The 19068-nt window shown below is 35.2% G+C and overlaps 1 long non-coding RNA gene across 1 annotated transcript; it reads left to right on the top strand.

Annotated features, from left to right (window-relative positions):
• Positions 1-16696: 16696 nt before the first annotated feature.
• On the top strand, positions 16697-17296 carry LOC113318560. Its single transcript, XR_003344635.1, has 3 exons — positions 16697-16774; positions 16945-17005; positions 17135-17296. It is a non-coding gene; the product is annotated as an uncharacterized LOC113318560 (long non-coding RNA).
• Positions 17297-19068: the final 1772 nt, after the last annotated feature.

Genomic DNA, 19068 nt, shown 5'->3' with positions numbered 1-19068 from the left:
ATACAATTTTGGTAATGATGATCATCATGGTACTGAATTTGGTACAAATTTAAGTCAGCAGTTTGGAATTTCCTGTTAACTAGAGAATGAATGTATGGATTGTTGAAAAAAATTGATTCTTAAATCATGGTGGGGTTTGTATGCAGATGGGTTTTAGCAATGTTGGATGAGTTTGGATTTGGCTATACTGATTGTTGAATTAATATTCTGTCATGTTAGGATTAGTAGTCATAGTATTAGGCTTGCACATAGATTTTCTTTTATAATTGGGCCTAAAATAGTCTTTTAGGATCAGCTTTCATCTGAGTGGGTATGCTGTGAAGAGGCCTCTGAGTCAGATGGTCAAAAAAATTCCCCCCATGTTGAGTAGAGACTTCAAGCGGGTTGAGATTCACGGGTAATATCCATTGATTTTTATACAGGGTCCAAACCGCATATGTGGTAAATTTATGAGCACCAAGTGTTTGTTGTCGCTGGGTATGAGCCAATGAGATGAAGTTGATTTTGCTAGGCCAAGGAGAGTAGCCAGTAGGCTTGCCAAATTGTGTCATTGTACAAGTCCAATCTCTAGGAGTATAGATCGCAGCGCCATCTCGGATGATTGACGGTTGTGATTTGAGGATTGTTGCTCTTCCCAGACCGAATAAAACTATAGAGAGAAGCAGTTATTTCAGTTTCTCAGTCAGTTTTCCCATAGAAGAACCAAGCAAACATTTTAGTTTTTTATGTCGGGTAGCATTCCAAGGAAAAAACAACCTTTCATTACTAGTGAAATATATGGAGGGAGAAAACCGATCCAATGAAGGAGTTCAAGGATAACTAAAGAGAGCCAAATTGGTTCAGTCCAAGCAACAGGTAAGTGATTTTCCAATTCCAGAGGAATTTGGTATTTATTTTATTTTAAATAGATGATTGTGAATATGAGTATTGATTTTGAATAAAACTTGTGTGATGTTGCATAAAAATTCAAGAATGAGGCTGTAGAAGTGAGTGGATCTGCTCCCAGAACTTGTAATTGTAGGAAGCATGGCTATTCTGGAGGAAATATTGCAAATGAGAGTTTTGTAAGTGGTGGTGAATGACATGAAGTGGCAGGGGAAGGTGTGCAGCAACACCATGGAGAGCGAGGTCGTATGGAGAATGGGAAACTCGTTGGTGTGAAGGATGGCTGGGTTTTGTTTGCACTGCATCCTGATCGAGGCAGGTTTGTTATAAATGAATGGGGGATCAGCAGGTTGTCTGCGGCTGTGCATGGTATGGTTTTTTCTCCACACCAATTCCTGAAGATGCCAAAGCGCAGATACATGAGAATGATTCCCTCCCTCTCCCTGTTGGTGATGTCAACTTTTCTAATTTGTTCATGCTTGCTCCTGAGATTCGACAAATGGCTGCAGATGTTGCAGGGACAGCCAGAGCAGGCCTTGGAGAGATTACTCATCCCCATGAAGTACCAGTAAGTGATCCTTTGCCCGCTGGGGTTAGTTCTAGAGCTTTTGCCCGAGTACCTAGAGCTGCTGCAACCAGACCTGCAAAGAAAGCTGCAAGTGCATCTGGAAATGCATCTAGAGATGCTAAAGATATCTAGACAGGTAGATTTTAAGGCATGCCTCTGAGTGAAGGTAAGGATTATAATGAAGACTTAAATCAACAATAATAGAAATGCAGGTGTTAAACTGATTATGGTAATTATCTAAATTATGAGATAATATTGTGGTATGTGAAGTTAAAGTTGGTTTTCTGGGTTTTTTCTTGAAGCAATTGAACATGCTATTAAGGTTAATAGATAAAATTGTGCACTTCTTTCCATAGTAGATTAGAAAGGATTTAAAATAAGACCAGTAGGTAGAAATGTTAAACTTAGCATGAATGAGATAGGTAGCATAAGTATAATATCTTCTCCTTAAGGGGGGAATTCTTATAATATGATTTAGGGGATGCAATATAGTACTAGAGTTGAGAAGTGACTTACCTTCAAAGAGCTGAAACATGGTTATGGAGAGATTCATACCAGAGATTAGAGTAGAATTTTCCAAGCATTTCCCCCATTTGATCAGATGCCTGGAAAGTCTCAGAGAGAAGGTAAGGATTTGTTGTAGAGAGTAGTTATAGTCATCCTTTAATCCACAACCATCCTTAGGATCAAAGTTAGAGCATTGGTCTAGACGGGGTATCTTCAGAATATCAGCATTGGTGCGTGGAGAATAGGCGTAATCATAATTAGATTGGGTTTTGATTTAACAGATCTTGAATTGCAGGGGGAAAAAATTCTTTGGTTTCTTGCAATTGAAAGAAATTCTGTTTCTAAGATCAAATAAGACAACTTCAGTAGATTGAACTTTGATACTGAAATTGTGGTGAGAGATTTCCATGGAACGGGAGTGACCAGCTTCCAAGTTAGAGTAACTAGTGATTTGGGTGCTATTTTCGTTTCCTGTGTTGTAAGTGATGCTAATGATGCTTGTGACTCTTGTGATTCTTGTAATGCTAGTGATGCTGATAGTGATGCCAGAGCTGCTTGTGATTCTTACGATGAGAGTGAACTGTGTATGATTAGTGAGGTGAATACAATTACAATTCCAATGATTTTGGTGATTTAAATGATCCATCGGACCAAAGAGAAGAGAAGAATTAAGATTTCGTGTCTAAATTGCAATGATTTTGCAATTTAGTTTTTTCAAAACACTAATTTTAAACATCTAAAAATGGGCAGCTTGGTGGATTGATACGTTACCTAACTCCTTCGAGGTCATGCGTTCGAATATGGGAAAAAGCTTTTTATTAATTTTTTCAAAACGAACTTTTTAGACACGCTATAAAACCGGCGTGTCTATAGAACGCACACTATGGAAACACATATAATAGTGTGTCCAAAAAAGGAACTTTTTGGCCACACTTTGAATTTGGCGTATTTATTAAAATGTTGAGTAGTTGAACCAGTTTAGTTTTTTCAAAACACTAATTTTAAATATCTAAAGATGGGAAGCTTGGTGGATTGATACGTTACCTAACTCCTTCGAGGTCATGCGTTCGAATATGGGCAAAAGCTTTTTATTAATTTTTTCAAAACGAACCTTTTAGCTACGCTATAAGACCCGTGTGTCTATAGAACCCACACTATGGACACACATATACTAGCGTGTCCAAAAAAGGAACTTTTTGGCCACACTTTGAATTTGGCGTGTTTATTAAAATGTTGAGTAGTTGAACCAGTTTAGTTTTTTCAAAACACTAATTTTAAACATCTAAAGATGGGAAGCTTGGTGGACTGATACGTTACCTAACTTCTTCGAGGTCATGCGTTCGAATATAGGCAAAGCTTTTTATTAATTTTTTCAAAACGAACTTTTTAGCCACGTTATAAAACCGGTGTGTCTACAGAACACACACTATGGACACACATATACTAGTGTGTCCAAAAAGGAACTTTTTGGCCACACATTGAATTTGGTGTGTCTATAAATCGTACACTATGGAGACGCATATAGGGCGTGTCTATAAATCGTACAATATGGACACGCATATACTGGCGTGTCTATAAATCGTACACTATGGACACGCATATACTGGTGTGTTAATCAATCATACACTATGGACACGCATATACTGGCGTGTCTAATGAACCAACTTTAAAACCACACCTTAAATGGCGTGGCTAACCTTTTGGACACGCCACAACTACCTAATGTGGCCATAGACTGATCTATAAACACACCCAATCAAAAATTTAAAGTTAACGTGACTAAACGGTTGATATTTTGACACGCTACTAGCCCTGGTGTAGCTGAAAGCACTTGTATTAACACGCCCATTGAACATGGCGTGTCTATAGGGTAGAAGTATACCATATAGACACGCCAAAACCAAAAAGGTGTGACAGGGAAATTTATATCTGGCATGGCTAAAGGCCATTTCTGTACTAGTGTTACTGAGTTTAATAAATAAAGAATGTTTCTTGAGTATGGATAGTGCCATCTTTAGATGCTTCTTGTGAGTCTCCATGTCAGGATGTATATTAGGATATCATCAAAGAACACTATGATGAACTTCCTTAGGTATGGCTTGAAAATGTCATTCATCAGTGTTTGAAAACTTGCAGGTGCATTGGTCAACCCAAAGGGAATAACAAGAAACTCATAATGACCTTGGTGTGTATGGAAAGCAGTTTTAGGAGTGTCAGATGGGTACACCATGATTTGGTGATATCCTGCCCTTAAGTCTATTTTAGTGAATACCCTTCGCCTTTGAGTTCATCTAACAATTATTCTATCACTTGGATGGGGTATTTATCTTTAATAGTGATTTCATTAATCTTCCTATAATCCACACAAAACCTCTACCCTTCATCCTTCTTTTTGACCAACGAAACTGGTGATGAGAATGGACTGTGGCCTGGCATGATAATTCCTGTGTTTAGCATCTCTTGAACCAATTTTTCTATTACTCCTTTCTGCACATAAGGAATTCTGTAGGGTCTTTGATTTGGAGGTGTGGATAAGGGTTTGAGAGGAATGTGATGGTCATGGGCTCTGATAGGTGGTAGTGCATTATGCTCTTGAAATAAGAAATAATAGGACTAGACAATAGGTTATAGGCACTCAGGAATTTTACTTGTTGAGTACTCATCAGTTATGGCATACAGATGACCCATTATTCCATGTCTGTCTTTATTAAACTACCTATTGCAAGCACTTCTTGACATTAGAGAAATTTTGGCAGCTTCAGTGTTACCCTATAAGGTAACTTTCTCTCCATCTTTAGTGAAGGTTATAGTCATATGCTTGAAATCAAATTTCACAGGACTAGTATTCTTCATCCAGTCAACACCCAACACCATATCACACCCTCCTAAAGCCAACAACCACATATCAAAATTAAACTTGTGGCCCTGCATGCTCCAACTGAATTTAGGACATTTAGCATCACTGAGTAACTTATTACCATCTGCCACAACAACTTGAAAATATGAAGTTGGTTCAATAAAGGCACCACTACACTTGGCTAGTTCAGGGTCCATGAAATTGCCACTGTCCACCAGTATAATAATGGACCTTCCATTCCTAGTCTTGCCTTGAACTTTTATTGTGTTGTGAGAAATGTTACCTGACATGGCATGTAATGATATTTGTACTTCTTCCTTCAGCTCTTGAATCAAGGGAGAGCTGCCTGGTGACTCCTCTTCAGATGTACATTGTTCTTCATCATCTCCCACTAGCATGAACAGTTTCCGTTAAGTGCACATATGTCCCTGAGTATGCACACCATCACAATTATAGCATAAGACTTTTTCACGCCTTGATCTCATTTCAGCATATGTGAGCTTCCTGATTGGAGATAGCTTTGGACTGCTCATGTTCTCTGTGGAAGGGAGTTTGTCTTCGGTGAAGTGGCATATCCTCTACTATTGTTGCTACTAAGGATAGAAAATGGAGGCAATTTTGGAATATATCTGACTCTTCTAGTTGTCTTATCCAGTATGGATTCTTGCATTCTGTCCAAGTACATAGCCTTCTTAAGGCTTTTAGAGGAGAACATTTGAACTGTCAATCTTAGTTCTTCTTTTAGCCCACCGACAAAGCTGGAGGTGAAATATTCATCTTTCAAGTGCTTATTCTTAGCAAGCATAAGGGATTTAAAGTCTTCAAAAATATCTTAATACTTTATCATTGCACCATCTTGACTCAACTTATTGAATTCTCCAACTATATCATCATGACCCAATTCTTGGAATCAAAAGTTTATATCAGAAGAAAATTCTTCCCATACAATTATATCCTTCCCTTCTTGATAGTCTTGAAACCAAATACCAGCCTTACCTTCTAAGTACAAGGAAGCTAACATGACTTTCTGTTCCTCATCTATCATATGTAACTAGTTCTAGAAGAACTTTCTGCACTTCCTAATCCAAGATCTGGGGTTTATACCAATGAATTTAGAAGATTCAACTTTGGTTTTCTGTGGATTAGAAAATTGAGGTGAAATTTGACGATTACCTCTTATATTACTTCGGTTTGCAGATCTTTCATGGGATAGATGTCCTTGTAGTGTTTGCAGCAGACCCTCGCTGGTCTTCAGCTTGTTTATGATTCTTTCCTCCATCGCCTATACCTAAGTGTGTATGGATTTGTTGATACTGCCTGGAGACTCATCATACTTCCTAAGAATCTCTTCATGACTCTTTGTTAGAGAATTGCTCGGTTGAACCCAGCAAGCGTTGGTATGTCATGTTTGGTTGTCATATTTTAGTGAATCAAAACTCATGTTAAGAGTCGCTTGATTATGTACTAGAGTCAACTTCGTATAGGTTAGTTTGAAAGTATTAGGATATGAGACATTACAAGTATTGCGAAGTCTTGAAGATGTGAAGAAGCAAGGATCTACAACAACAACAATCATCCTTCCACTTGAGGTTAGTGATATTTGACTTGAACTGTTTCATTCTCTAACGTATATTTCAAGTCGTGCACATTGAAAACATAAATGAGAAGCATATTTGAACTCTAGATAGACAAAGTATTAAGGAATACAATACGAGGTTTATTGCTTAACCATTAAACTTTGTAGATAAGACATCGCCATAATCATTTGAATGTTATTGTGATTATGTATGGGTATGAGGTAAGGATTTCATCCTAGGGAACAATGTTTACATGTGTTCTAAGGAAGTAAGTTCATAAACTTGTTTGTGGACCGAAAAGGAAACTGCCAGGTGTTATTGGTTTTGTTATTCATTGCATATATTATGAACAACCAGTATGTGTGATTGAGTATAACCGCTCACAGCTTGTTTGTGTTCTTGGTAGAACTATTCACAAAGGCCTGACTTATGTATTAGTATAACTTTTATTAGTAAAACCGATCTTAAGTAATCACCTTTGGTATGATCGTGTTTGTGTGTCTGACCAAATATGGGAAAGGGGAACGGATCCTAGTAAGAGGTGCAGTACATCACAAGGGGAATCGATCCTTGTATGGGGTGCAGCAAGGTTTATAGCATAAAGATGAAACGATCCTATGGACATGTGCAACACATTTTTAGGCAAAGGGGAACCAATCCTATGGACTTGTGCAACACATATAAGTTAGATACCATATATATGTGGGGAACCGATCCTAGTACCTAGTCAACCGAATTTTGGAAAGCTAGTGTGACTATGCACAGTACTCACATGGAGGTAGAACCGAAACTTGTTTTGGTAAAACCGTTAAACCCATGATTGTGATTGAATGTTGGTTTGATCAATCACATAATTCTTGAAAGTCAGATGAACCAAGTCTAAACTTGTTTGGAAGTGTGGCAAATCGGTTTCAAGGTTGTAAGTTTGAAAGAGAACTTACAAAGTAAAGATGTCGACAAACTTTGAACACGTGTTGTGAATGTTTATTTCTTTAATTGTTCAAAGATATTCCTTAACGGCTAAGAGAAGAGAATCCCAGGATCGAAACATAAGTAAGTTAAGAATCTTTTAATTAAGGTTATTAATTTCATTTTGTAGGGAAATTCCAGAATTAGTAATGTGTATTTACTAATTAGATTTTCCGAGAGATTTCGATCATTATTTTTGGACAGAGCATTTCCAGGAATTATGAAAACTGAATTTGTGCTTTAATGAATATCTTGAGGATATTTTCGGTTTTGGAAATTCCTTGGTGTCCAAACTTCCTTGTCTATAAATACTTGATGTTTTCCTTTATAGCAAACTAATCCTTTGTAACAACAGACTTCCTCTTTTGTTGTTGTTACTGGTGTAGTCGCCTATTCGGAGAGGAGAGTAACCTAATTAGGAGAAATTTCTTATGCCCGCTCAGTTCAAAGTCTTCTTTGGGATTGAGAAGCTCTAGCGTGTTCCGTTGGTGGGAAACTAGATAATTGCGGTTTATATTTTATTTTCAATTGATTTGATTGACTAACGGTGGTTGAAATGTGATTGCACCTAGTTTGTTTATTCTTGAGAATCTTATCTTCTGATATAAGATTCACTCAAACTAGTTCAGAGTTTCGACAGAGATCTTTAAACTGTTGTTAGTTCTAAACACGATCTTGTGATAATCCATTGTTAATAGACTCCGTTCTGTGCGTGATTGATCACAAGAGATTCAAATGATTCTATGCAGGTTGTTATTGAAAATTTAAGAAGATTTGAAGACAAAGAAGATATTGAAGATCTGACTTGGGTTTCATAATCTTTGGTGTGCACAATACTTGTTTCGGTAAAAGAGGATCCAATTAATAATCGGTTTATCCTTGTGGTAGATTGGATTGATTAATTGAGTGGATCGGCATCAATACAGTTCTACGGATTAAATGTGTTGTTGGCTTAATCTTAAACGATTACTTCGGTAATTGAACATAAGATAGATCTAAGGACCCGGCGAAGGATTTTATGTTAAGATAAACTGAAGAGCCTTTGTACGACTCATATCACTTGGTTGAATAGAGTTGATACCAAACAGATTTGTTGTTCCTTTACTTTTTGGAATATGAACCAAAGGAATTGTTCCAAGTACGTGACTTATCTATAAGTTGGAGGTGTGGGAATACAGACGGAACTAGGTGAACTATAGGGTTAGTTACTTGGTCTCAAATATACGAAGTTAGGTGTAATTTTGTGTAGCGGCTTAATCCTGAGAGTATTCAATTTTGGACTAGGTCCCGGGGTTTTTCTTCATTTGCGGTTTCCTCGTTAACAAAATCTTGCTGTGTCATTTACTTTTATTTTCCGCATTATAATTGTTTTTATTATAATTAAAGTAAATTACACAAACGTTAATTACTATTTACTTGATAAGCAATGCTATTGTGTTTGGTTAAGTCCGAACCTTTGTATCAAGTAAACATACTTCATTGTTGTATTGTCTCGATCTCGTATCCATAGAAGATCACACGAAGTGTGAACCGATTAGTTGTATTGTCTCGACTCAGTCCATATATAATCACTTTTGGAGAAAGGACTTATAGGTAGGAAATTTTTTAGCTTGAGGTATATTTGTGTACCTTCGCCTATTCAATTGGTATCGGAGCAGGAAAACACGAAAAGATCTAACAATATGTGTTTGGTGCGATCCAACCTATAAGAATGAACTCGAGTTCTTATGAATCGACTTCAATTAACGTACCGCCAAGATTTGACGGAACAAACTATCTATGGTGGAAATCTGCTATGAAATCTTTTCTTCAATCACGAGACTTTAATACTTGGCTATTAGTCGTCGATGGCTATATTCGTCCAAAGATAAAAAAATTCAGAAACCGAGTTTAAACGCTTAGTAGAGTTTTCTAACGAAGAAAGGGCACTTGCAAAGCAGAATTCAAATGGTTGGAATGTTATTATTCATGATGTAAGTCGTGATTTACAACATCATGTGTCAACATGTCAAACTTCGAAAGAAGCTTGGGATAATCTTCAGATCATATTCGAAGGAAATTCGTTATAGAAAGAAGCTAGACTTCAAACTCTCACTTCCGAGTGGGAAAACCTTAGAATGGATGACAACGATACTTTTGAAGAGTTTCACATCAAACTCTCTGAGATAATTAATGTTTCTTCCTCGTTAGGAAAGACTATTTTTGAAAAGGACATAGTATGCAAGATTCTCAGATCGTTTCCATAGAGATACGATTCTAAGAAGCATGCGATCATAGAAGGAAACGATCTTTCAACTCTCCCACGAAGCACACTCGTTGGTAAGTTAAAGATCTTTGATCATGAATCACAGTCTATTCAAAGTAAAGGAATCGCTTTTAAAGCAAGAATTCCAAAAGCTCCAATGGAAAGGAATAGACAGTTAGATGATTCAGATGAACAGATTGCAGAAAATTCTGATGATGAAATTGAACAATCATTGATTAATTACTAGACAGTTTCGAGATCTCTTGAAGAAAAGAAACAAGAGATTCGTTAAGGATACTTGTCGATCTTCTCGACCGCATGATCGAGTTCCTGTCAAAAAGGATCATGAAGAAGATGATGAATATCATCCGCAGTGCTTCAAGTGTAAAGGGTTTGTTCATATTGCTGAAGACTGTCCCAATCTTAAGAATTACACTGGAAGCAAGGCATTGGTTTTAACTCTTGATGAGACCTCTGATTCATACGATTCTTAAGAAGAGGAAACAGCTAACATTGCATTAGTTTTCAATCTTATTTCTTCCTCCTCCATTAGTGATTTACCCATTTTAAGAATAGACATGTCTTCCGATGTTATTAAATCACCCAATGGTAAAGGGAAAAATAAGACAAGATGCAAATATTGTCTCAAAAACAGAATTGTTAATTGTTGCGCATGCAATTTCAGTCTATCCCAAGATACTTCGTTAGTTCGAGGTAACAAAATAAGATATTTTCATACTATACTAGATCAAGAACACTCTGGTTGTTCAAAATTCCATAATGAGAGAAAATCTCATACTAATACCACCTGATCGGTATTAGAATTCTTTCCTCACCATGTGTGCCAAATCTTTGAGTGAGGAAGAAGAAAAATCAAGGCACTCTGTGTAGATTATGGAAATAATATCTAGTATTTGAAGATATTTGATATATTCGTATTTTTAGGAATATTATATTTTCGGTCGTATGAAAAATATAAAAAGATTCTTCTTCTATTTTGATCATTCCTTGTCCGAATTATGGGACTGGATCAAATGGTTTCTCTGGAGAAGATGTAAGATCAGATTGATCATCTTAAAACTAAGTCTGGATTATCTCTTGATATTAAGGGTAAATTCAGAAAGGGAGATTGGCTTACCAAGAAGGAAAGAGAGAATACTCTGAATAAAGATCAGTGTATTGAGGCATTGACACACTTTTGTGTTCAATCAAAGACAGAATTACATGCTCTTGCAGAATCCTTCACGAAAATTTCTCATCTGCAAGAGATACTGGTCAAGCAACAAGGTTTTCTACTTGAAGAAATTCAAAAGCTGAAAAGTAGTAATCCACCTTCATTCAGTTCTGACATGACAGACTAGGTTGCAAAGAATAATAGACATCAATTTTTGATTTCTTTCATTGATTGTATTGGTCTATTATGAACAAAACTATTATGAATAAAATTATTTGATTGTTAATTTTTCTTGTGATAGTTTTCGGTTTACATAGCATGTGCTTGAATGCTTTTATCTTATTGCTATGTATGTTTATGGGATGTTTGATTTCGGTTTTACTACCTTAATATTCGATCTCATATATTGTGAACCCTTATGGTTTGGGTGACTTTTTGATTTAGCAGGATTAAGTTCTAGCCCATGTTGATAGGCTTTATCAAAGGATCATGAGGGGTTCTGGTAGAAACAATATGTGAAAATGTCACAATATGTTGAATCGGTTTCGGTTTAGCATAAAAGCATATGTGTTTCGACGGTTTTCAACTTTTGCTTGCAATTGTTAAAACCAGTTTTCAACCTTTCTCTGGTAAAGGTTGAGGGTTGTTGTTATTCTTTTGTTTATGCATAAGGATGACAATGTGATGATATTTCGATATCAATTCTCCCTGGAAGAAGATGCAATCATATTGGAGAAGTGGATGCGAAATTTGAGGTAACAATCTTGTTAGTTAATTGTTTTCCTGTTTAAGAAAAGCCTGAGTATATTTGTTGCTTTTGCTTAACAAAATTTTGGTTCAATCGATAATTGTTCCATGATGTGTGTGTGTGATTCAATTGGTTCAGGTTAAGAAAAACTATTGTTATCTTGCTTTTGTATGGTATCAATTGTTTAGGCTTACAAAATTTCGGTGCAATTGCGGTGCTTTTAATGTCTATGTTATTTCAATTGCTTCCGGTTGAGGTGAATAATTATGCAAGTTGATTTATTTTGGTTTGTATGAATTATTTATGTCTTAACGAAATAAAAAGTGTACGGGATGGGTTGTTTAGTCCAATTTGATTCCGGATAAGAGAATCTAAGTTAATTCTGATCTTAGTTAGACTTATCGAAGTGAGGTTTCGGTTATTCAAGTCTAATCAAATGCCTTAACAAGAAATGCTAGTTAACTAACCTAGTACTTGTCTTGTTTAAAATTGAAAGGTCTAAGTTTATGGATAATCAGAGCCTGATGAGAAAATTAGAGTTTAGCTTTATTTTGGTCTTATCGAATTAAGCGGTTGTTTTTGAACAATCGGTTTAGCAAAGGAACTAAGGTGCTTAGTTGTTTTTTGGTTTGCTAAGCTAAAGTGGAAAAATTGTTTCGTACAATTTTTTCCTTGGTAACATATAGTTTCGGTTTTTGATATTGGTTATCAGAACATGATGTTTGGAACCCTCCTGCCTAACTCTACAGGTTTGCAAGTCTATTCTGAGATTTGTAAGATTCTTTTCGTTTTGTCCTTTATTTTTTCGTTTCTTTGTCATTTTTGTGACAAAAAAGGGGAGAAATATATGGAGTAAACAGGTGATACTGGTATTGAATTTATATTGATTGGTATCGCTAGGGAAAAGAACATTGGTGCTTGAACGTTTATCTAACGAAAGAGTGAAAGCACATACTAAGGGGGAGTAACATTGTCATATGAAGTGTATAACAAAGACGTGCAGATTGAATATCTACTGATCTTCCTTAGGGGGAGTATTAGCTTTGTTATTATATTGTCAACAACGGCATTTTCAAGGATTGAATGTAAGCAGTTTTACTGTGCTGTTGAATCGGGAATCAAGAAAATCTGTAATGAATTCTTGTAATTTGTTTATCCATATGATGTAAGAGTGTTGTCACTAAAATTGATAAAGGGGGAGATTGTTAGAGCATTGATCGGTTGAACCCACCAAGCGTTGGTATGTCAAGTTTGGTTTTCATATTTTAGTGAATAAAACCTCATGTTAAAATTCGCTTGATTATTTACTAGAGTCAACTTCGTATAGGTTAGCTTCAAAGTATTAGGATATGAGACATTACAAGTATTGCGAAGTCTTCAAGATGTGAAGAAGCAAGGAGCTACAACAACAGCAAGCATCCTTCCATTTGAGGTTAGTGATATTTGACTTGAACTGTTTCATTCCCTAACGTATCTTTCAGGTCGTGCATATTGAAAACATAACTGCGAAGCATATTTGAATTTTATATAGACATAGTATTAACGAATACAATACGAGGTTTATTGCTTAACCATTAAACTTTGTATATAATACATCGCCATAATAATTTAAATTCTATTGTGATTATGTATGGGTATGAGGTGAGGATTTCATCCTAGGGAACAACGTTTACATGTATTCTAAGGAAGTAAGTTCATAAACTTGTTTGTGGACCGAAAAGGAAACTTCCAGGTGTTATTGTATTTGTTATTCATTGCATATCTTATGAACAACCAATATGTATGATTGAGTATAAACGCTCACAACTTGTTTGTGTTCTTGGTAGAACTATTCACAAAGGCATGACTTATGTATTGGTATAACTTTTTAGTAAAACCGATCTTAAGTAATCACCTGTAGTATGATCGGGTTTGTGTGTCTGACCAAATATGGGAAAGGGGAACCGATCCTAGTAAGAGGTGCAGTACATCACAAGGGGAACCGATCCTTGTATGGGGTATAGCAAGGTTTATAGCAGAAAGGGGAACCGTTCCTATGGACATGTGCAACACATTTTTAGAAAAAGGGGAACCGATCCTATGGACATGTGTAACACATATAAGTTATATACCATATATATGTGGGGAACCGATCCTAGTACCTATTCAACCGAATTTTGGAAAGCTAGTGTGACTATGCACAATACTTACATGGAGGTAGAACCAAAACTTGTTTTGGTAGAACTGTTAAACCCATGATTAGGATTGAATGTTGGTTTGATCAATCACATAGTTCTTGAAAGTCAGATGAACCAATTCTAAACTTGTTTGGAAGTGTGGCAAATTGGTTTCAAGGTTGTAAGTGTGGAAGAGAACTTACAAAGTAAAGATGTCGACAAACTTTGAACACGTGTTGTGAATGTTTATTTCTTTAATTGTTCAAAGATATTCCTTAATGGGTAAGGGAAGAGAATCCCAGGATCGAAACATAAGTAAGTTAAGAATCTTTTAATTAAGGTTATTAATTTCATTTTGTAAGGAAATTCCAGAATTAGTAATGTGCATTTACTAATTAGATTTTCCGAGAGATTTCGATCGTTATTTTTGGACAGAGCATTTCCAGGAATTATGAAAACCGAATATGTTCTTTAATGAATATCTTGAGAATATTTTCGGTTTTGTAAATTCCTTGGTGTCCAAACTTCCTTGTCTATAAATACTTGAAGTTTGCCTTTCTAGCAAACTAATCCTTCATAACAACAGACTTCCTCTTTTGTTGTTGTTACTAGTGTAGCCGCCTATTAGGAAAGGAGCGTAACCTAATTAGGAGAAATATCTTACGGCCGCTCAGTTTAAAGTCTTCTTTGGGATTGAGAAGCTCTAGCGTGTACCGTTGGTGGGAAACAACATAATTGCGGTTTATATTTTGTTTTCGATTGATTTGATTGACTAACGGTGGTTGAAATGTGATTGCACCTAGATTGTTTATTCTTGAGAATCTTCTCTTCTGATATAAGATTCACTCAAACTAGTTCAGAGTTTCGACAGGGATCTTTAGACTGTTGTTATTTCTAAAGACGATCTTGTGATAATCCATTGTTAACAGACTCTGTTCTGTGCGTGATTGATTACAAGAGATTCAAGTGATTCCGTTCAGGTTTTTTGTGAAGATTTAAGAATATTTGAATACAAAGAAGATATTGAAGATCTGACTTGGGTTTTATAATCTTTGGTGTGCATAATACTTGTTTCGGTAAAAGAGGATCCAATTAATAATCGGTTTATCCTTGTGGTAGATTGGATTGATTAATTGAGTAGATCGGAATCAACAAAGTTCTTCGGATTAAAGGTGTTATTAGCTTAATCTTAAACGATTACTTCGGTAATTGAACATAAGATAGATCTAAGGACCCGACAAAGGAGTTTATGTTAAGATAAACGGAAGAGCCTTTGTCCGACTCACATCACTTGGTTGAATAGAGTTGAGATTTGTTGTTCCTTTACTGTTTGGAATACGAACCAAAGGAATACAGACAGAACTAGGTGAACTTTATGGTTAGTTACTTGGTCTCAACTACACGAAGTTAGGTGTAATTTTGTGTAGCGGCTTAATCCCTAAAGTATTCAATTCTGGCTAGGTCTCGGGGTTTTCTGCATTTGCGGTTTTCTCGTTAACAAAATCTTGCTGTGTCATTTACTTTTATTTTTCGCATTATAATTGTTTTTATTATAATTAAAGTAAATTACACAAACGTTAATTCCTATTTACTTGATAAGCAATCCTATTGTGTTTGGTTAAGTCCGAACCTTTGTATCAAGTAAACATACTTCGTTGTTGTATTGTTTCGATCTCGTATCCTTAGACGATCACACAAAGTCTGAACCGATTAGTTGTATTATCTTGACTCAGTCCATAGACAATCACTTTCGGAGAAAGGACTTATAAGTAGGAAAAGTTTTAGCTTGAGGTATAATTGGGTACCCTCGCCTTTTCACTCTTCATCAGTGTGTTGAACTTCTTGTGTAAATCATCAAAAATCTTTTTGGTTAACCATTTTTTTCACTGGACACTCGGATCGAGTTCTCTGATACCACTTGTAATGATTTACATTACAAATTAGTTCAGAAACAACTCTTGAGAAGAAGGATTCAAAGAACAGGGAAGGAGTAGAAGCTAGGTTATAATTTCATTGATGAATTCGGGAGAATATAATGATTAGGTATTATAGGACCAATCCACAACTCAAGATCGGACGGTTCCCATCACATCTACTACCAAAACAGAATTCTAAGAAGATAACTTCAAGATAACCTTAAAAAAGGCCTTATAAAAACAAAATAAATAAAGGCCCAAGCCCATTAATTTATCCAAGATTGAAAAGTGCAGAAATAAAAATATGAAAGTGAAAAATACTATAACCCCCTACTATATGGGTTGAATATAGAGAAGCCCCACAAAATGGATCCTTCTCTATCAACTCCATTATTTCACATTTTGATATTTCTAGACCCATAACTTTAGAATTCAGGGCCTGTAAATAAAAAATTTACTTCATAATACCAAAACAGCCCTTTAGTATATATAGTTATAAGACTAGGCGTAGATTTCTTTTTTGGTTTCTTTTTCTTTTTCAGTTTCTCTCTCTAATTTTCTTTAGCGCTCTCTCTCGGATGAAGAACCAGTCCGAGAAACAATTCCCAATCGAAATTCTCAATGAAAAAATGATTTCGAAACTTAGATCTAAGATTTTGCAAACAAATATCCTGATTATCCAAACAAAAATTCTACATCAACATCACTTTCTCTCTCTGGTTTTTGCTCCGAAGAGTATTAAGGTTTTTAGTTTCAGATCGTCAACGTCGTAGTTTAACGGAGAAGAAGAAAACGAGTTTAGCTTCATCGATTTCAGATGAGGATGCTTATGGATCTTCGTTGATGATTTTGATTGAATAGCTCAATGAACTAATCGATTGAAATAAATAGATTTGATCTACGTCGATTAAATATGGATTTTTCAGTTGATTCGAAGATATCTCAGGAATTGATTTAATCGATTTTTGTTCAATGGATTTACAGATCTGAATGATTTGGTTCAAATTTATTTAACAACTGATCATCAATCTACGAATTCTCAATTGATTCTAGTTTGTTGTTTCAAATCTACTCCATGTTAGGTTTTCTGATTTGAAGTTGTTGTTGTTTCTTTTGATTTCTGAGATCAAGAAGAATCATCACTGTTTCGGAAGAATAGCAACAGAATCAAGGTACGATTTGTTTTTTAGTTGTTGTTGTTGTTAGTAATTATTCTCGTTTCGATTTTAGTTTCATTCTCGATTTCAATTTTGATTTAGTTTTATCACAATCTAATTTCCTATGGGAACCAATCTTGATCTGTTTTTGATAATTTAATTTTTGTTTTGTTCATTTTGATTAGGTGATTTTCAGTTGGGTTGAAGAATAATTTAGGAGTATGTGGATTCAATTTTATAAATCAGGTATGTATAGCTGGATTTAGGAGTATGTGTTTTCATATGAACTCAATTTGTATTTAAGATCTGTCAAAGTGGTTTAATTAGTATTTGATTGAGAGTAATATTTATTTTTGTTTCAATTGATGTTTGTAGGTAGGAGGACTAGCAGTACCTAATCACATGACATGTTATTCTGGTCTCGGTGGTGCACTCAGTTTTATTATGTACAGTTTTTCCTAACCCTTCAACTGTCTATGAGCTAATAGTAGTGGAGAATACAAATTTTTTATCTCCTATGTTTAGTTAATACTGGACGTGGACTTGTAATGCTTTCAATTTGATATAAATATATGTGAAAATCATCATTGCTTTAGTTGCTAAAATAAACTACTTCGTGCATCGTTGATTTGCGTATAATATGTTTATATCTGTGATTCATATTCCTAAGAACTGCTGAACTTTAGCAACTGTTGAACAATGCTTGTCAGACGCGGGCTTAGAAATGTTATTTAAGCAATTATGAAAAGATGTGTAATGTTATTTAAGAAATGTTTTTGTTTCATTGAAAGATTTAGGAGAGAGGTCTGAAATAAAGAAGAAAGTGATATGAAGACACCGATTGGTAAGTTTGATGGAGCAACTGCACAAACAACATAATACGTTGATCTATGATCATGGAGTGGGTATGTAACTTCTAGATGTGTAACTTCTAGTTACACAAGTTAAATAGATGTGTAATTTTTAGTTACACATGCTAATTAGATGTGTAACTTCTAGTTACACAACCTGAATAGGTGTGTAATTTGAAGTTACACAACCTGAATAGGTGTGTAATTTGTAGTTACACATGCTAATTAGATGTGTAACTTTTACTTACACATACTGATTTTGATGTAGTTTTTTAGAGCAGTTTTATCTTGATTTCGTTATCTTGATTTCAAATTTGTTAACTTTTGCTTGTTGACCAAAATCTGAACTTACTTTTTATTCTTGAATGATTATTTCAGCTTGTATTTCTAGCTCAGCTACTTCATTCCCCTCTTACAATAGTGATGGTGGTGGATCTTATTTGATATGTTAAGGTATTGAACCTTAATTCTTTTTATCAGTTCTTCACTGCTTGTTATTTCATGATTGCATACCTTTTTTATACAAATAATCAATTTTTGATTGGTGAAAATATGGGATTTTACTTCTATAGTTATCTTTCTTCTGCTCATGCTTTTCCTTCTTTCATATAATGATGTTGCCATGTTTTTTAGATTGTTGAATCAAATCTTGGATTTTACGTACTATACAGAATGAGCACTGTTATAACAATTATGGTCAAATATTTTACTATATAGAAGGGTATACATGTTTGTGCATCGACACGGCGACTGACATGGTAAACACAGGTTCAATAAAGTTAGGGTTAGGTTCATGTTATGAACATTCTTATGTTTTGTGATTTCTCCTGTTAGCTAGTTCGATCTAACTAGGCTGCAAAAATGTCAAAATTCGGAAATCGTGTAACTGCTAGTTACACATGCCAATTGGATGTGTAACTGCGAGTTACACATGCCAATTGAATGTGTAACTGCTGGTTACATGTGGTAATTATATGTGTAAAACTTAAGATTTGTATATCTTATGTCATGCATTCATATTTTTTTATGTTCTGGTCTGATACTGGAATACCAGTCAGTCTTTCCATGCATAAATATTGATTTATCCATCTTTTTACAGGTTACCCTCTCTGAGCAGATGAGTTAGGAGGTATGATTGCGTAAGACTTGAGATGACAGAGAAGAATATGATGATCAATTGGTGTTTTGGATTGGTGTGTCAATCTGCAGATGTTGATTATTAATATTACCCTCAATTACACTAGATAGATGCATGTGTAACTCTCAATTACACTAGATAGATGCATATGTAACTCTCGATTACACTAGACAGATGCATGTGTAAATTCTAGTTACACATGCTAAAAAATTGTTGTAAATGAATATTAAAGTAATACATGTATTTTTTTTATATACTCTTTTTTATGTCTATTTTTTGCATATATATACAAGTGTAACTTTGCATTACACATGCCATAA

The sequence above is a fragment of the Papaver somniferum genome, chromosome 10 (genome assembly GCF_003573695.1).
Source record: "Papaver somniferum cultivar HN1 chromosome 10, ASM357369v1, whole genome shotgun sequence".
NCBI lineage: Eukaryota > Viridiplantae > Streptophyta > Magnoliopsida > Ranunculales > Papaveraceae > Papaver > Papaver somniferum.
Note: the sequence above shows the minus strand (reverse complement) of the source record. Positions and strands in the feature narration are given on the sequence as shown.